Genomic DNA, 15447 nt, shown 5'->3' with positions numbered 1-15447 from the left:
ATTGTACTAGTATTATATTAGTATTACTCCTACGCAGTCATTTTGTTATTAAAGGTCTGCTGCTATAAATCCAACATTTATTTTTCACAAGCATGGTCAATTTTATAGTACTCCTCGGACCATCCCCACACATCTAAAAATAAACGTATTTCACGCTTGGTTAAAGAAAATTATTCCTTTCAATTTATTGCACTTCCAAATTTTCAACACATAACAGGAAGCAATTTTTTTCCAACACATATTGTTTTATAAAGGTATATCGGTCTCCAAAATCATCAAAATTAGGCCAAGATTTAGTATTTCCCAATAACTTAAAAAATGGTCTAAAATATAACAAACTTTACACTTAATTTGTTTGTTAGTACTACTATTTCCCATGGCAGGTCAATCACCATATCCAACCAACTTCCGCGCATTTTTTATCTTACTTGGCACTTACTAAATCATTGTGATTTTCAACGTAGCTTTTCAACGTATATCTAAAATATTATAAACACTTCACGGTTGCCCACGTATAATAAGATTTTTTCTGAAAAAATCATATTTGTGCTGAGTTGTGAAATAACAATAAAATGTAAGGTTTGTGATAATTTAGACTAATTTTAATGCTCTTGGGATAAACTAATACTTGGAAAGTTTCATGATATTATATGTCAAGATCACTTCAATTTAGAATATAAACAAAACAAAACACATAATGAAAAATGGAGGGAAACACGCAGATTGTATCGAAAGACTACGTGAAGGGTTTGATAAAGGAATCAGATTTGATTCTGAAAACCTCATAAATCAAACGGAATATTCCCAACGGTGCCTTTTTGGTGAAGGAAAAGGGAAAACACGGACCTCGCCGGGGGGCAAAAGAGTCAATATAATTGCGCTTCACGGGGGTAAAATTAGGGTTGGCCCGATTTGTTTGACTCCTAATTCAACACTTCATTGATTATTTTATAATATAGATAACTAAAAAAAATAACTTTCAACTTTATATTAAATATATAAATTATATACTAAATTTTATTAATATAATAATAGATAAAATAAATTGGAAACTTCAAATTCACTAAGAAAAACATTTAAAATTCTAAAATATGCTTTGAAATTTCTTGATGTTTATGTTTTATTTTGCATAAGTCTCAATAGTATTTAATCGTGTTTATGTTTGAATTTAAGCATATATCTCAAATTCAATATTATTAAATGTTTTACATTTTATAAATATAACTAATTTTCAACATTATTTGATTAATCACATGTTAAATTTATCGGTAACAAACCGATTAACCCGTTGGGCTAGCCCGAAACCCGAGTTTTTAGGGTTAGGGTTGAACTTCTATAACCTGAAAAAAACCACTACTTGATTAGCCCGCACCTGAGTGACCCATAACTCGGGCAAGGTTGGCCTGAAACCCGCTGGGCCGAACCCGATTGACATCCCTACCAGAGACGTCTATGGAAGTTAAAATTCAGAAATCTCGTATTTTGACTAAGTTTTATAATAAATATATTAAATAGAAAATGAAATAATGAGAGCCATGAATAGTGAAGGGAAGAGATAAATAAGAAATGGAGGATTGGAGGTGCTACCTGTTTAAACTAATAACAATACATCAAATTCATGTTCATATATTTATAATTCATGATTATAGCCTTATTTAAGTCCTTCCTTGTTTCCGATGGTAAAAACAGAATTACTCACGAGCAACCACCACCAACAGCTTCCCTACGTTGCGACCGGAGTATAAGCCAAAGAGAGCCTCAGGCGCGCTTTCAATGCCTTCGGCTATGTCTTCGACGTATGTGATCTTCTCTTCCTTGATTAGAAGCACAACCACCTCCAGGAACTTGGGGTAGAGATGGTAGTGGTCGCTAGTGAAAAATCCTTCCATACGGACCCATTTTACTATTGCGTTAATCAAGTTGTGGACGCCTTCAGGCTGCTCAAGGCTGTTGTATTGGGAGATCATCCCACAAAGCGCAACACGGCCGTTGAGTCTCATGTTGTTTAGCACCGCTTCGAGCATCTTCCCTCCCACGTTGTCAAAGTAGATGTCGATGCCATCGAGGAAGTACCTAATTAACAACAACACAAATTTGTGAGTATTATCTACATAACGATAAATTGCCGAAAAAACTATAAAATTTGGTCAAATTCTTTCAAAAATCTAACCAAAAAAATTATATATTTGGATTTGTTATCCACAGTCGTGGGATGATTGTGAACTGATCCATACTTGGTGGTTTTCTCAGCTGATTTACCAAACTTCGCGGTTTTTTGCTAGTTTTTATGAAATTTGTGTTCAATACAAAAGGATTCTTTTGTTATATAAGAACATAAATATGTGTATTGTGTGTTAAATTACTAACTATTCTTCAATGTTAAATAAGTATACACATTTTTATAGCAATGATAGAACCTCTTCAACGCTGCATTATAGTCTTGCTCTTCTTTGTAGTTGAATGCTCCGTCAAACCCGAATTTGTTCTTCAAGAGATCGACCTTCATCAATGCAAAAGCCGACTTGTTCATCAAATGTGAAACATAAACTTGCCACAGAAGAAAAATAGCACATAAATCGACAACCAATCTAGCCAACAATCTAATAAGTTTTCGATAAGCTATTAGATTCTGACCTTTTCTTTGTTCCCCGCACTCCCAACAACGTAACACCCTGCGATCTTTGCAAACTGACCAACGAGCTGACCAACAGCTCCGGATGCAGTAGACCCTTTTTGGGAGAGCAAAACTTGAAAAACCCAACATAAGCTGTCATGGCAGGCATGCCTAAAATGATAATGCGAAACACGTTTATTTTCAGTCTCAAGTTCGTACATCTCCTACTGTTGTTTTTCAGAAACTATCAAGATAAACGTTACAAATCCAGTATTTCCCAATCTATTAATTCAAGCTTATATAGTTCATCAATAGCTCGTTTTCGTTAACAGTTTAACTGCATACATAACTTCTGCAGAATCACAAACAACTAGTTCTAGATCAGACAAATATCACTAGGAAGCATGAATCAAGCGTGAAATTTGAAGTCGATAATCACAAGGGGCTCAAGAAACTCACCAAGAATCCCTGTATAATAAGAGAGGGGCAAATCTTTATCTTGAACCTTAAACAATTGGTCTGGATCTTTAATAAGGCTATACTCCTCCCAGCCAGTAAACCCCCAAACTAGCTCGCCCGTCTTGAAATTGGATGAGACGAATCCAGTACTTTCGACTCTCCAAATCCATAAATAGGCTATCACCAGAAAAAGGTCAACAAACACAAAAAAGATGCAACCAACATTGCATCAATGGAAAGATAACATTTTTTATTTCTTTCCCCAAAATCTCAAACTATTCATCAAACAAGACCTCTGCAGAAACATCAAAAAGACATAACAAACATTTTATCAATAGAAAGATACAGTTTATATTTTTCTCCCCAAAATCTCAAACTATTCATCAAACGAAAAAATACTACTGTTATATTCCAATGAGATCATCTACACAATATTGTATTATAAGTCTATTTTTTTAATAAAATAAAAAATTAAGGGCCCCAATTTAAATCAAGACATGTATAACAAATTCTATTCCAACCAGAAGAAAAATTAATTTCAACAAGAAAAATTTAACTTAAAAAAACTAAACTTACAGAATAAAAACTAAACTTACAGAATCCAGTGTGAAAGAAGGTAAATCGAGCTCCTGATTCTTCATGAGGCCAAGAATAAAAGGATCGATGGATAAGTAGAGATTCTTCACCAAAATGGCGTCGTCGCAACCGCTGGGAATTTTGATCTGAATTTTGGAAGTTCTCAACGACATATCGGATTCTTTCACAGATGTTTTGACATAATTGTTGAGTATCACTTGCTTGTTGCTAATTTCCTCACCCATTTTACCGTTAATTCTGGTGGAATTCTGGTGATCAGCTTCATTGTTTTATATCTGAAAATCCCTAGAAAAGCTCTTGGCTAATGGAGTAGAAGTTTTGGGTTGTGTGTAGTAGCGGCGCCTCTGCTAGGTGAGAATCATAGGGAGCTCTAATATTCTATGGAGGGACATCTTTTTTTTATATTATTTTAGATCCGTGAACTTTAAAAATATAATATGAGGTCCGTCAACTGTGAGTTAATATCACTTTTTTACTATTTTCAAGTTTTTTGGATGAAAATACCCTCAATCATATTTTTAATTAACCTATCACATACTCATATGGTTTTTGTAAATGATAATAAATAGCTAAAGTGGACATATGATAAAGTAAGAGAGAGAATAACGTAGAAGAGAGTCTTATCTACATTATTCTCTATCTTACTTTACCCTTTCTTCATTAATTATTTATTACTCCCTGCCGTCCGTGAAACGTTTTCCAGTTTTTCCATTTTGGCCCGTCCGTGATGTTGTCCGCTTTGCTATTATTTTACTTTTTTGATAAATGGTTCTCATATTCCACTAACTCATTATACTCACATTCTATTATAAATTCAATATATAAATATGGGACCTGCATTCCACTAACTTCTTTCACTCACTTTTCTTTACATTTCTCAAAACAAGTGCCGAGTCAAACATGGACAACATTTTGCGGACGGAGGAAGTATCATTTGTTCAAAACGAGTGCAGAAAATGAAATGTGACAAAATTTCAGGGACGGAGGGAGTAGTAAAAATATGTATAAAAAAATATGGGTATGTGATAAGTTTATTAAAAATATGTACCCAGTATTGAGGGTATTTTCATCCAAAAAACATGAAAATAGTAAAAAAATATTTCGATTGATATTAACTCATAGTTGACAGACTTCAAATGATATTTTTAAAGTTCACGGATCTAAAATGATACATTGACAAAGTTCGTGGACTAAAAAAATATTCCTTCTTCTCAATAACAGGCGGGGGTATTTTCTTCAGCAACCATTTAATTAAAAAACAAATATTAACACCTAAAGCCCCTAACCAGCCGCAATTCTCCAACACTGAACACTTGAAAAAAGATCCAATTACGTGGGCCCACCAGGCCATATAAGGGAAACTGAACGAGTCTCAGTTTGTATTTTCTTTTATGACTTTAGGTTATGGCTGGCAAAATTTATTGTATTTATAGGTCATTAGGTATTAAGTTCACTACATTTGATTAATTCACGCACAACATTTGTAAAGTTGTTTCAATACTTTCAATTTTTCGTAAAAATGCGACACAATATTAGACTTATTATTTATTTAGTTTGACTAAAGTTTAAATTTTGTCTCGCATATTTATTTAAAAAGATATTTTGATCCACAGTTTAAAGATTTTGTCCATTAGGTAGAGTATTTGTATTTTAAAGTCTAAAATTAGGCTTGTATATTAAAAAAACATATTTTGTCCTATACATTAATAAATTTTGTCAATTAGATAGAGTACTTGTATTTTAAAGTCTAAAATTAGGCTCCTATATTAACAAAAACATTTTTATCCTATACATTAATAATTAGTAGAGTACTTGTATTTTAAAGTCCAAAATTAGGCTCGTATATTAAAAAAACATATTTTGTCCTATAGAATAATAATCAATTAAGTGTCTTCGCTTCTGGTCCTAACCTATATATTTCAATTCATATTTAACATGTTAATCAAGTCAATCCATATTTAACTCATTCATGAAGTCAAAATGATATTAATTAACCATTAATTATTAACAAAATTAGTATTTTAATATGGCCAAGACATATAACCAGATCTAGGAATGAACGGCGATTGGGGTCGAGGGGGGCCGACCGACCCCACCGCAGGCCCATGAATACGGCCAGAATCAAGCTTCTGTCGTTGTGCTTCAAGTCTTCGACCCAACGATGTAGAAAGAATAGCAGATATGCAACGGCTAATGAAAAGGAGAGTGTTAATCAAGGATCAATTGAGAATTTATACTATATTTATTGGAGGCTATGAAGAAACTACACGTTATGGCTTAATAAAGTGTTAATTTAGGCGCTATAAAGTTATTTATGAAGGTATTAAGACACTAAATGTTCTAGTGTATTTTTTTTTCATAGTCATAACATAATTACATCACTTTATCTGTGTTCATGGATTAATGTGAAAATCACATTTTATGTGAGAATCGAGAATAATATTTTGAATGTATAAACTTAGATAATTCACAGTAAAAATTAACCGTATGAAAATAATATATTTATTCGTGACTAGTGGGATTTTAATGCATATCTTTCACTAAATTTAATATATAAAAACGCCAAACTATAAACAAAGTTACAAGAAACAAAAGAAAAATATAAGTAGGCCGGGTTGAATTTAATATACATCTCATTTATTATAAATCCCTTCTATGGATGTAACACCCACTTTTTTTTCTAACTTGTGGAAAATTGACTCTTTAGTGTTGTTATTCGTATCTAATCTCTTTCACCTCGCGTTGTGATCGAGTGATATGTTTAAAGTAAGTATCATGTCGTCAGCTGAATGAAGTTCTTTTAGCATTGAAGAACTAATAGCTAGTTGAGAGGTTCTTTCTACAAATAAAAGTCCAAAAGCGTTTTTACAACGAGTTCGATGCTAGAATAAAATAAGAACACGATTTCGGACATCGCAAGAGTCGTGCCGGGACGGACTCGCGCCGGGCAGCCCCGGGACAGCCGTCTTCCTTCCTCCGGGTCTTGCTCGATCACCATATTTTTTTTACTCCCGATACCTACACGAAAGGATGGACCACGTGTCAAATCCACTTTCGACATCAAATTAAGACGAAAAGTTTGACAAGAACCGCATCACATCAAGCACGTTTTCCAAACGATGGTTCGTGTTCTACGAACGACGCTTCAACTCCAAACGAAATTTCACGTTTTCCAAACGACGGTTCGCGTTCTACGAACCACGGTTCAACTCCAAACGAAATTTCACGTTTTCCAAACGACGGCCGCATTTATTAGTCGTCGTTTCGAAATGACAAGTTGGGAGTTTTTGTCTTTTGTGAAAAATGTAATTTTCATTCCATGCTTTTGTTTCTCTTTTGTCTCTCTATATATAACTTCCATCCACTCCAAATTCTTTTACTTCACCAACAAAGAGCTACCATCAAGATTTTCGCCCTCTCTTCATCCTCTCCAAAATTTCTTCCAATCCTTGTTCTTGCATCCATTGGAGTTTGATTTTCAAGAGTTCCCGACGAATCGCATCAATCTTTGCTTCTACCGCTTGGTTTTCGATTCAAGAAGGTATAATTGAATCTTTTCCGCATCTTCTCCATTGAAACCTTGTTCTTGATTCCTTCATGCATATAGTGAGTGTATGAATCTTAGATCGCATAATTAATTGGTGGAAATTTGTGTTTGTATGAGAACAATTGTGAATATGCGATTTTAAATGAATATGTGTGAAGTTTGAATGAATCACTGGTGAATGATGTGTGAATATATGAGAACATGATTGTGAGAACCTTTTGAAGCATGATTGTGTGTTGGAAGCATGAAAAATTGTGTTTGGATGAATGAGGAAGAAACCCTGATCTCGAAATTTTGAAGCCTGAAAACTGTGGTGTTCGGACAGTGGATTCCGACGTGTGTTTGACCAATCAAAAGATCGAATTTTAACACGAAATTTTAACTGAGTAACCTTCAAGGTATTATCTGTGTTGTGTGTGAATATCAGACCTTTTTGACGAGAGATAAATTTTTAATAAATTTTTGAAGTTGACTGCGCAATTCTGCCAGAAACTTGTATTCTCGCCCAGAAAGTTTCTTTTTCTATTTGACCGACCAAATGGCCTTATCTTGATGTGAATTTTTGACTGTATGTAATTTGAAGTGTCTTCTATATTTTGTGAAAATTTCAGCCTCATTGAACATCGGATGAAGTTTTGGTAAATTTTTCAATCGAACCGCGCAGTACTGCCAGAATTTTTATGTTCCGACCACAATTTTCATTGTTCCGACCAGAATTTTTCAATCGAACCGCGCAGTACTGCCAGAACGTCGGACTGACCAAATGATATGATTTCGGTGTGAAATTTTAACTGGATGAACTTGAATGTGTCTACTGTGTTGTGACCAAATTTTAGCTTCATATGAGGTCGGATGGATTTTTGGTGATTTTACAAACCAACTGCGCAGTTCTGCCAGATTCGTGGTTATGTGGAAATATCACTTGTTGCCAAGTTGAGTGAATTATATGATGCATGTATTTTTTAGGAATGTATCCTATGACGTGATTATGTGTGGCACGTTGAGAAATATTATGGCATGTTTTCCTTATGTTGATGAATGTTGGGATGGGTAATTTAAGAGAATGATAAAAGGAACGATAGGACATGCATGATAATGTGAATTGATGGAAGGCTGATTTGTATTGTGGTTTGGCAAGGGTTATTGTGTGTACGTGAGCACAAGGAACGAGGGTTTGCCTTAAGTGAATATTGAATTGTTTAAGCAAACGAGGTGGGCTTTCGAACTGAGTATTTTTAAGACTCTCTTTAAAGTATGTTTACAGTTTTTATGAAAAGTATTTATATGTGCTTTCTAATTAAGATATGATGTTAAGTGCGAGCTTGCTATTTAATGTGAAGTATTATGATAAGTGTTATTTGCTTGGTGTTATTATATGTCGTTAGGTGTTGCTTTACGAGTGCTTATGAAGTGTAGCTTTTGTTGAGTTTGAAAGTTATGTGTACGGCTTTTGATGACAGAAAAATGATTGACATTTCAAAAATGTGTTATGAAAAAATAAAAGTTGAAAAGGTTATGTCAAGCCATATTTTGTTTTGGAACTATGCCTATCTGACTGCAACAATGAATGGAATGGATTGATGGGTGACCGTGGGAGGTAACCACTTCCCCGGCACTTGAATGGAATGGATTGACGGGTGACCGTGGGAGGTAATCACTTCCCCGGCACTTGAATGGAATAGATTGATGGGTGACCGTGGGAGGTAACCATTTCCCCGGCACTTGAATGTTAAGATATGATAATTGATGAAAGGACCGATGAATGATGAATGGATTGATGAATGAACAAGAGATAGTGAAATCGGGTTTGTCAGATACGGCATATGTTCCAGGAAAATAGATTGAAAGATCGCTTTTGAAAAAGGAAAAGAAAAATTTTTAGTGTTCTCGGACTTTTCCTAAAACCCCGAGTTCACTCAAAGAGTGGCTTGACAAAATCAGTTGTTATGAAAATATATTTCGGCACGTGTCCACTGAGTACACCAAGTACTCAGCCCTGCATATGTTTTAAAAATGTGCAGGTTGAGCAGTGATGACGGCAGGCGATGTTGAGCATAGACGATGAAGATCCTTCAATAGAATAGTACTCGGATGCGACGTGTCTCCATATACAACGTTATCTGCTCTTGACTCTTCCACTGCACTGCAAAAGTCGAGTTTGCACTCTTTTTATCGTGCACTCTGATATATACTATGTGAGTTATTTCGGTTCAAGCTTCAGTTGTGCCACAGTTTCCCCTTTCTTCCCCGCTTCTTTCATCCTCCCCTAGTCGCGATCAACCGTATTTTCTATCCTTAGAAAATGCGATCGTGACAGAGTGGTATCAGAGCATTTTTTCTTTCCACTCTAGACCCGAGAGTCTTTTTCATTCTTAGTCTAGATTCAATTCGCTAGACTAAAACAAGATTAAATTTGGAAGGCTCACCATCCCGCTTCGCCACGCTCAACCAAGAAAGAGGTAATATTTTTTTTATGTGAAAATTTTTATGAGAAAGTTTCGGAGAAAGGACGATGAGAAAATTTTTGAGAAAGAAAGAGGAGAAAATTTTTGAGAAAGAAAGAGGAGAAAATTTTTATACGAAGGAGGAAGTAGAATCTTTCTGTGAGGGATTGATTTCGAGTTGAGAAGAGTATTGGCTAATGTTTGAGAAAAGAACGAGTTTTGATGAGGGACGATGGATTGTTTGTTTTTACATGAAAGATGAAAGTTGATATTCTAAGTATGAATGACTTTAAATGTGATAGTTGTTGATCTATGAGGTGGTGAAATGTGTTGTGAAATTAGAATGCCTAAGACTAAGCTAGATGGAATGTGCGCGAACCATAGTTGTAAGTTGACAATTTATCTATCGCTTTCCCGAGCGATGAAAACGAACGAGAAAGGGAAGAGGGGCGAAATTCCTAGATTACCAAGATACGAGACAAGGAGATCGAGAGTGCGAATGGAGGCCGGTGAACCATGAAACTTTTTCTATTCTTTGGAATGGCGCGGAACGTTGAAGCAAGCTTAGTGTGTGAACTATTTTACTATTTTCTATCGTTTTTCGTGAATGATAAGGACAAAAGAAATACGAGGAAGATTTCAAGAAGATGATGATAGAGAAGACGAAATGAAGCTTCAAAAAAAAAAGGAGCGAAACAAGAAGAGCTGATGCTAAGTGATGTAGCTAAATTCTCTCCACCATCTTCCAAAATCAAACTACGGTATCGCCTGTTCAATTCTCTCCACCTTCCATCTTCAAATTCAAACTGCGTTAGCTCATTCTCAGCTCTTCCTGCGAAAAACAAAATTATGTTACGTATTTTGTAATTCTATTCAACATTTTTTGTTTTCCTTTTAGATCCAGATCTATAAGTTAAAATCATTTACTATCGATGTATTTTGGCTAAAAAAAGTAAAGTTCTAACTTCTGTTGGTTTTCCCTGTGCAGTATTTGCAGTGAACATTGGCGAACTTCTGCGTAGAAGATAAAGACGATTTCTGCAAAACGCTTGAAGATATTGTAAAAATAATGAATGAGTTTTTATTTTTTTATTGTTTTTACCTTGTATCTTTGTAATAGATAGGCTAATAAAATAAAAATACAAAACAAAACAGAAAAGAAACAATACTAAAACCAACAAAATTAAAATACACAGATCTCACCTTTAATAATTTGCAAAATATAAAAAAAGTTAGCTTTTAAATAATTAATGAATAAAAAACACTAAACATTAAATAAAACAATACGAAATCTATAAGAATTAAAATACAATATTTTACCTTTATTGTCTGCAAGATAAGAAATGGTTAGCATTTTAAAGCTAAAAAGTAAAAGATCAAAAAAAAGAATTAAATAAATTCCACCTTCAATACCTACAAAACAAAGAAGTAGTAAAAGAAAAATAAGAGAGACTAACATTTAAGAAAGAGAATAAGAAAAGAACATGTAGTTAATTACAGAGAGAGAATGATTATCTTGTGAGTGATTGAAACTGTTATTTATAGACCAACTTTTTTTTAAAGGAGGGAAAAACTCTCTTTTTTGGAGGGAATAAAACCCACACTTTTTTGGGGGGAAAAACCACCACTTATTTTGGGAGAGGAAACTAACGATTGTTTTGGGGGGGAAAACATACATTTTTTTTAGGAGGGAAAACCTCCTCTCTTTTTTTTGTTGGGGGGGAAACCCCTCTTTTATTTGGGGGGGAAAACCCACTCTTTTTTTTGGGGGGGGGGAACCCCTCTTTTTTTTTGGGGAAATCGAGCTTTTATTGTTAATATGGATTTGGGATCCTTCTTTTAATTAAGTTGGGCCTCAAATATTAAATTGGAGAAAGAAGGATGGGGTGAAATAATTAAGTTTTGGGCCAATTAACTTAATTCCTTGGGCTGATAATTTAATTTAATTGTGGGGAATTATTTAATTAATTTCAGGAATAATCCCAAATCTGAAATAAATATAATTTTGCAAAGGGAAATGTTGCGATAATGTAATTATGTACTTAAATAATTTTGGGGAATTTATTTCAACATCGTCGTGGAAAATACAAGGAGCCAACGAAGAAATTTTAGGCGTGAGCGGCCGACCGGTGTCGTACGGGACGCCTTGGGCGGCCGCCGAACACTCGAAAATACGCAAAAATCAAGAAACGAGATAAAAAAGACTTTAATTAGAGTGCAAAAAATTCTAGTTAGTAGTTTTCTCGCGCTAATTGTTGTGTTACTACTTTATTTGTTTAAAGGGAATTGTTCCGTGAGACCCTAATCCGGAAAGAGGAATACTCAAGTTGTGATATCTGTTAAGCGAACGAGGTGGACTTTCTTTTAAGTACCGTTCATGAAATATTTTGGGCTTTGTTCCCAATAATGATAAATTCTTTGACGTGAAATGAATGATTTTCATGCCGTGTTTTGGATTTTGTGGAATACCTATCTGTCCTGGCTTTTTGCTGGTTGCCTGGTTGTGCCAGATGTTTAATCGAATTCGTGTTCAAGTGTGGGGCGCAAACCCATCATAGACTAGTGTACACCATGTGGGGACGTGTGCTATTTGTCATTCATTTGGCAGGTCCAGTGACCGTCGTGGAATGTGGCCACATTCCCGATTCACGAGGATAGTTTGGATAGTGTATGGACAACGGAAAAAGGTTGCGCAACGGACTTTTTATGGAAACGAAACACTTTTGTGTACTTGGGTTATTTTGAAAGCTAAAACCCAAGATCACTCGAGATTGGCTTGACAATTATTTTTATGTAAATATTTTCGGCAACTGTCCACTGAGTATCTTTTCAAGTACTCAGCCCTGCATGTGTTTTCCCTATGTGCAGGTTGAGCTATGATGAGTCGTGTTGGGTTTGAGTGGAGCCTCTGAAGTCTACTTGTTATCGTGTACCGAATGAGTCGTGCCTTCATGGTGTCATTCTTTTACTCTTGATTGCTTCCGCTTACACAATTTACTATTTTGAATAATGCGCTGTGCGCCGAGATACTTTAAACTCGATCATTCTGATAAATCTTTTTGAAGATTAAATAAATTGTTATTCGGTCTATTTTTGTCTAAGTATGATATTACTTCAATTCCCCTTTCTTCCCCGCTTCTTATATCCCTTCCCAGTCGTGATAAACCGTTCTTTCTATCCTTAGAAAGGGCGGGTGTGACAGAGTGGTATCAGAGCTTATGTTCTTTCAAGCTCTCGACCCAAGAGTCTTTCTCAATCTTGGTCTAGTTTGTATCCTTAGACTAAACGAATTCATTTATCGATGGCTCAACACCCGACACGTCATGCTCAATCACGAAAAGAGGTACTATCGATTTTCAAATGAGGAAAACGAATTGTTTTGATGATGTTGAGAAAAGTGAGACTTTTGAACTTTTGTGAAAATGGGTGAAGTCCCAAATTTTTATGATGATTGTGTGTCAAATTTTTCGAACATTTGGGAGATACAAGGTGGGAAAATGTTCGTGCGATGTGAAAATTTTGAAAAGTGCGAGTTTCAAGAACATGAGACTTTGTGATGTGTTCTTTTGAACTGCATTGCGATGTGATATGTGGATATGAAATGCGAGGATGATAATTTGTCAATGACTTGATGTGGAAGTGTAAAGTCATAAATAAAAAAAAACACACTGAGACCCGTTCAGTTTCCTTAATATGGTCTGGTGGGGCCCACGTAATTGGATCTTTTTTTAAGTGTTTAGTGTTGAATAATTGCGGCTGGTTAGGGATTTAGGTGTTAATTTTGTTTTTTTTATTAAATGGGTGCTGACGAAAATAGCCCTGCCTATTATAGAGAAGAAGGAACATCTTTTTTGGTCCACAAACTTTGTCAAAGTATCATTTTAGATCCGTGAACTTTAAAAATATCATTTGAGGTCCGTTAACTATGAGTTAATATCAATCGAAGTAGTTTTTTTTACTATTTTTAAGTTTTTTGGACGAAAGTACCCTCAATACCCTGAAGGATATATATTTTTAATAAATTTATGACATACTCATATATTTTTATAAATATCATTACTCTTTTTTTATGAATTTTCTAAATTTGCAGCTACAACACACAACCCAAAACTTCTACTCCATTAATTTGCAGCTCTTGTTCGAAACTGGAAAAGTCTAGGAAGAAGAGTGCGGGCCAAGAGCTTTTCTAGGGCTTTTCAAATATAAAACAATGAAGCTGAACACCAGAATTTCCCAGAACTAACGGCAAAAGCCAAAATGGGTGAGGAAATTAGCAACAAGCAAGTGATACTAAACAACTATGTCAAAACATCTGTGAAAGAATCCGATATGTCGCTTAGTACTTCCAAAATTCAGCTCAAAATTCCCAGGGGTTGCGACGACACCCTTTTGGTGAAGAATCTCTATTTATCCTGCGATCCTTACATGCTTATCCGTATGAAGAAGCAGGAGCTCTATACTAGATTCTGTAACTATGTTTTTTTTAGTGAAATTTTTCTTGTTGAAATTAATTTTTTCTTCTTGTTCGAATATAATTTTTTATTTACGTCTTGATTTAAATTCGGGCCCTTAATTTTTTATTGACGTATGATAAAACATTGTGTAGATGATCTCATTGGAATATATTGGTATTGTTTTTGTTTGACGAATAGTGGGAAGAAATAAAAATTGTATCTTTCCATAGTTTAAATGTTGGTTATGACTTTTTGGGTGTAAAAATTCCAAGATCCCTCCATACCAAGTTGACATAGTGACTTGGTGTACCTTACCAATAATTCCTTGACAAATGGAAATAAAAAAATCTGTAATGCCACATCAATTAAACACCAATTCAATAAAACTTTCACAAAATAAACATCCATTATTCATGGAAAGTAGCATTAATATACTATTACTATTAAATATGGAAATTGCAATCATAGAATAGGTGTGTTGTGTGCAATATAGACATATAAAAGTATATTGACCTCTTAATATAATAGAAGTAATATTTTACACATTGAAAAGTAATCATATTACTCCCTCGGTTTCACTATAGTTGAGGCGAAACATTTCGGCACGGAGTTTTAGAAAGTAATGTTGGGTGTGTTAAATAAATAGATAAAAAAGTAAGAGAGAGGAAAAGGTAGAGAGAATAATGTATAGAGAGAATAAAGTAAGAGAGAGTAAAGTAAGAGAGAGAAAAAAGTTACCATATAAGGAAATGACTCAACTATGAAGAAACTTCCCGAAATGATAAAATGACTCAACTATAGTGAAACGGAAGGAGTACTATTCTATTCATGTAAAAGAAAAAATAGAAAAAATATTATCCCTTGATAGTAATAGTTTGAGAATTTATTAGTGAGACTTTTTTTCTTATTTTATAAAGATATATATATATATATATATATATATATATATATATATATATATATATATATATGGTTTTGATCCATGCAAAACCATTCTTAATACAAAAATGCAGAACTAAGCATACAAAAGTCATTTTTAGGTCATTGTAAGCTTATTTTTACGTCATTATAGTAAGGATGACATGAAATGATCTTAACATGACCTCAAATCCAAAGTTTATAATATGACCTAAAACTGCTTTACAATGACCCTCCGTGTTTTTGTTTAATTATTGACCATTGGATTGTCAAATCTCATGGTCAGGATTTGGTCTGGATTTTGTATTGAGATCAAGTTTTGTATTGATCATTTTCCTATATATATATATATATATGGTCTTGCTAGGTTGAGATTTTTTTGCTTAATTGAAAATTGAGATGCATTTTCAGCCA

At 34.4% G+C, this 15447-nt stretch overlaps 1 long non-coding RNA gene and 1 pseudogene across 1 annotated transcript; one reads left to right on the top strand and one right to left on the bottom strand.

Moving 5' to 3' along the window:
* Window positions 1–1491: 1491 nt before the first annotated feature.
* LOC121768127 lies at window positions 1492–4027 on the bottom strand (annotated as a pseudogene).
* A 5850-nt stretch (window positions 4028–9877) lies between these two features.
* On the top strand, window positions 9878–10762 carry LOC121768134. Its single transcript, XR_006043288.1, has 2 exons — window positions 9878–10422; window positions 10650–10762. It is a non-coding gene; the product is annotated as an uncharacterized LOC121768134 (long non-coding RNA).
* Window positions 10763–15447: the final 4685 nt, after the last annotated feature.

Source organism: Salvia splendens, chromosome 15, assembly GCF_004379255.2.
Source record: "Salvia splendens isolate huo1 chromosome 15, SspV2, whole genome shotgun sequence".
Lineage (NCBI taxonomy): Eukaryota > Viridiplantae > Streptophyta > Magnoliopsida > Lamiales > Lamiaceae > Salvia > Salvia splendens.
The sequence above is the reverse complement of the archived record's forward strand: the minus strand, read 5'-3'. Positions and strand labels throughout refer to the sequence as shown.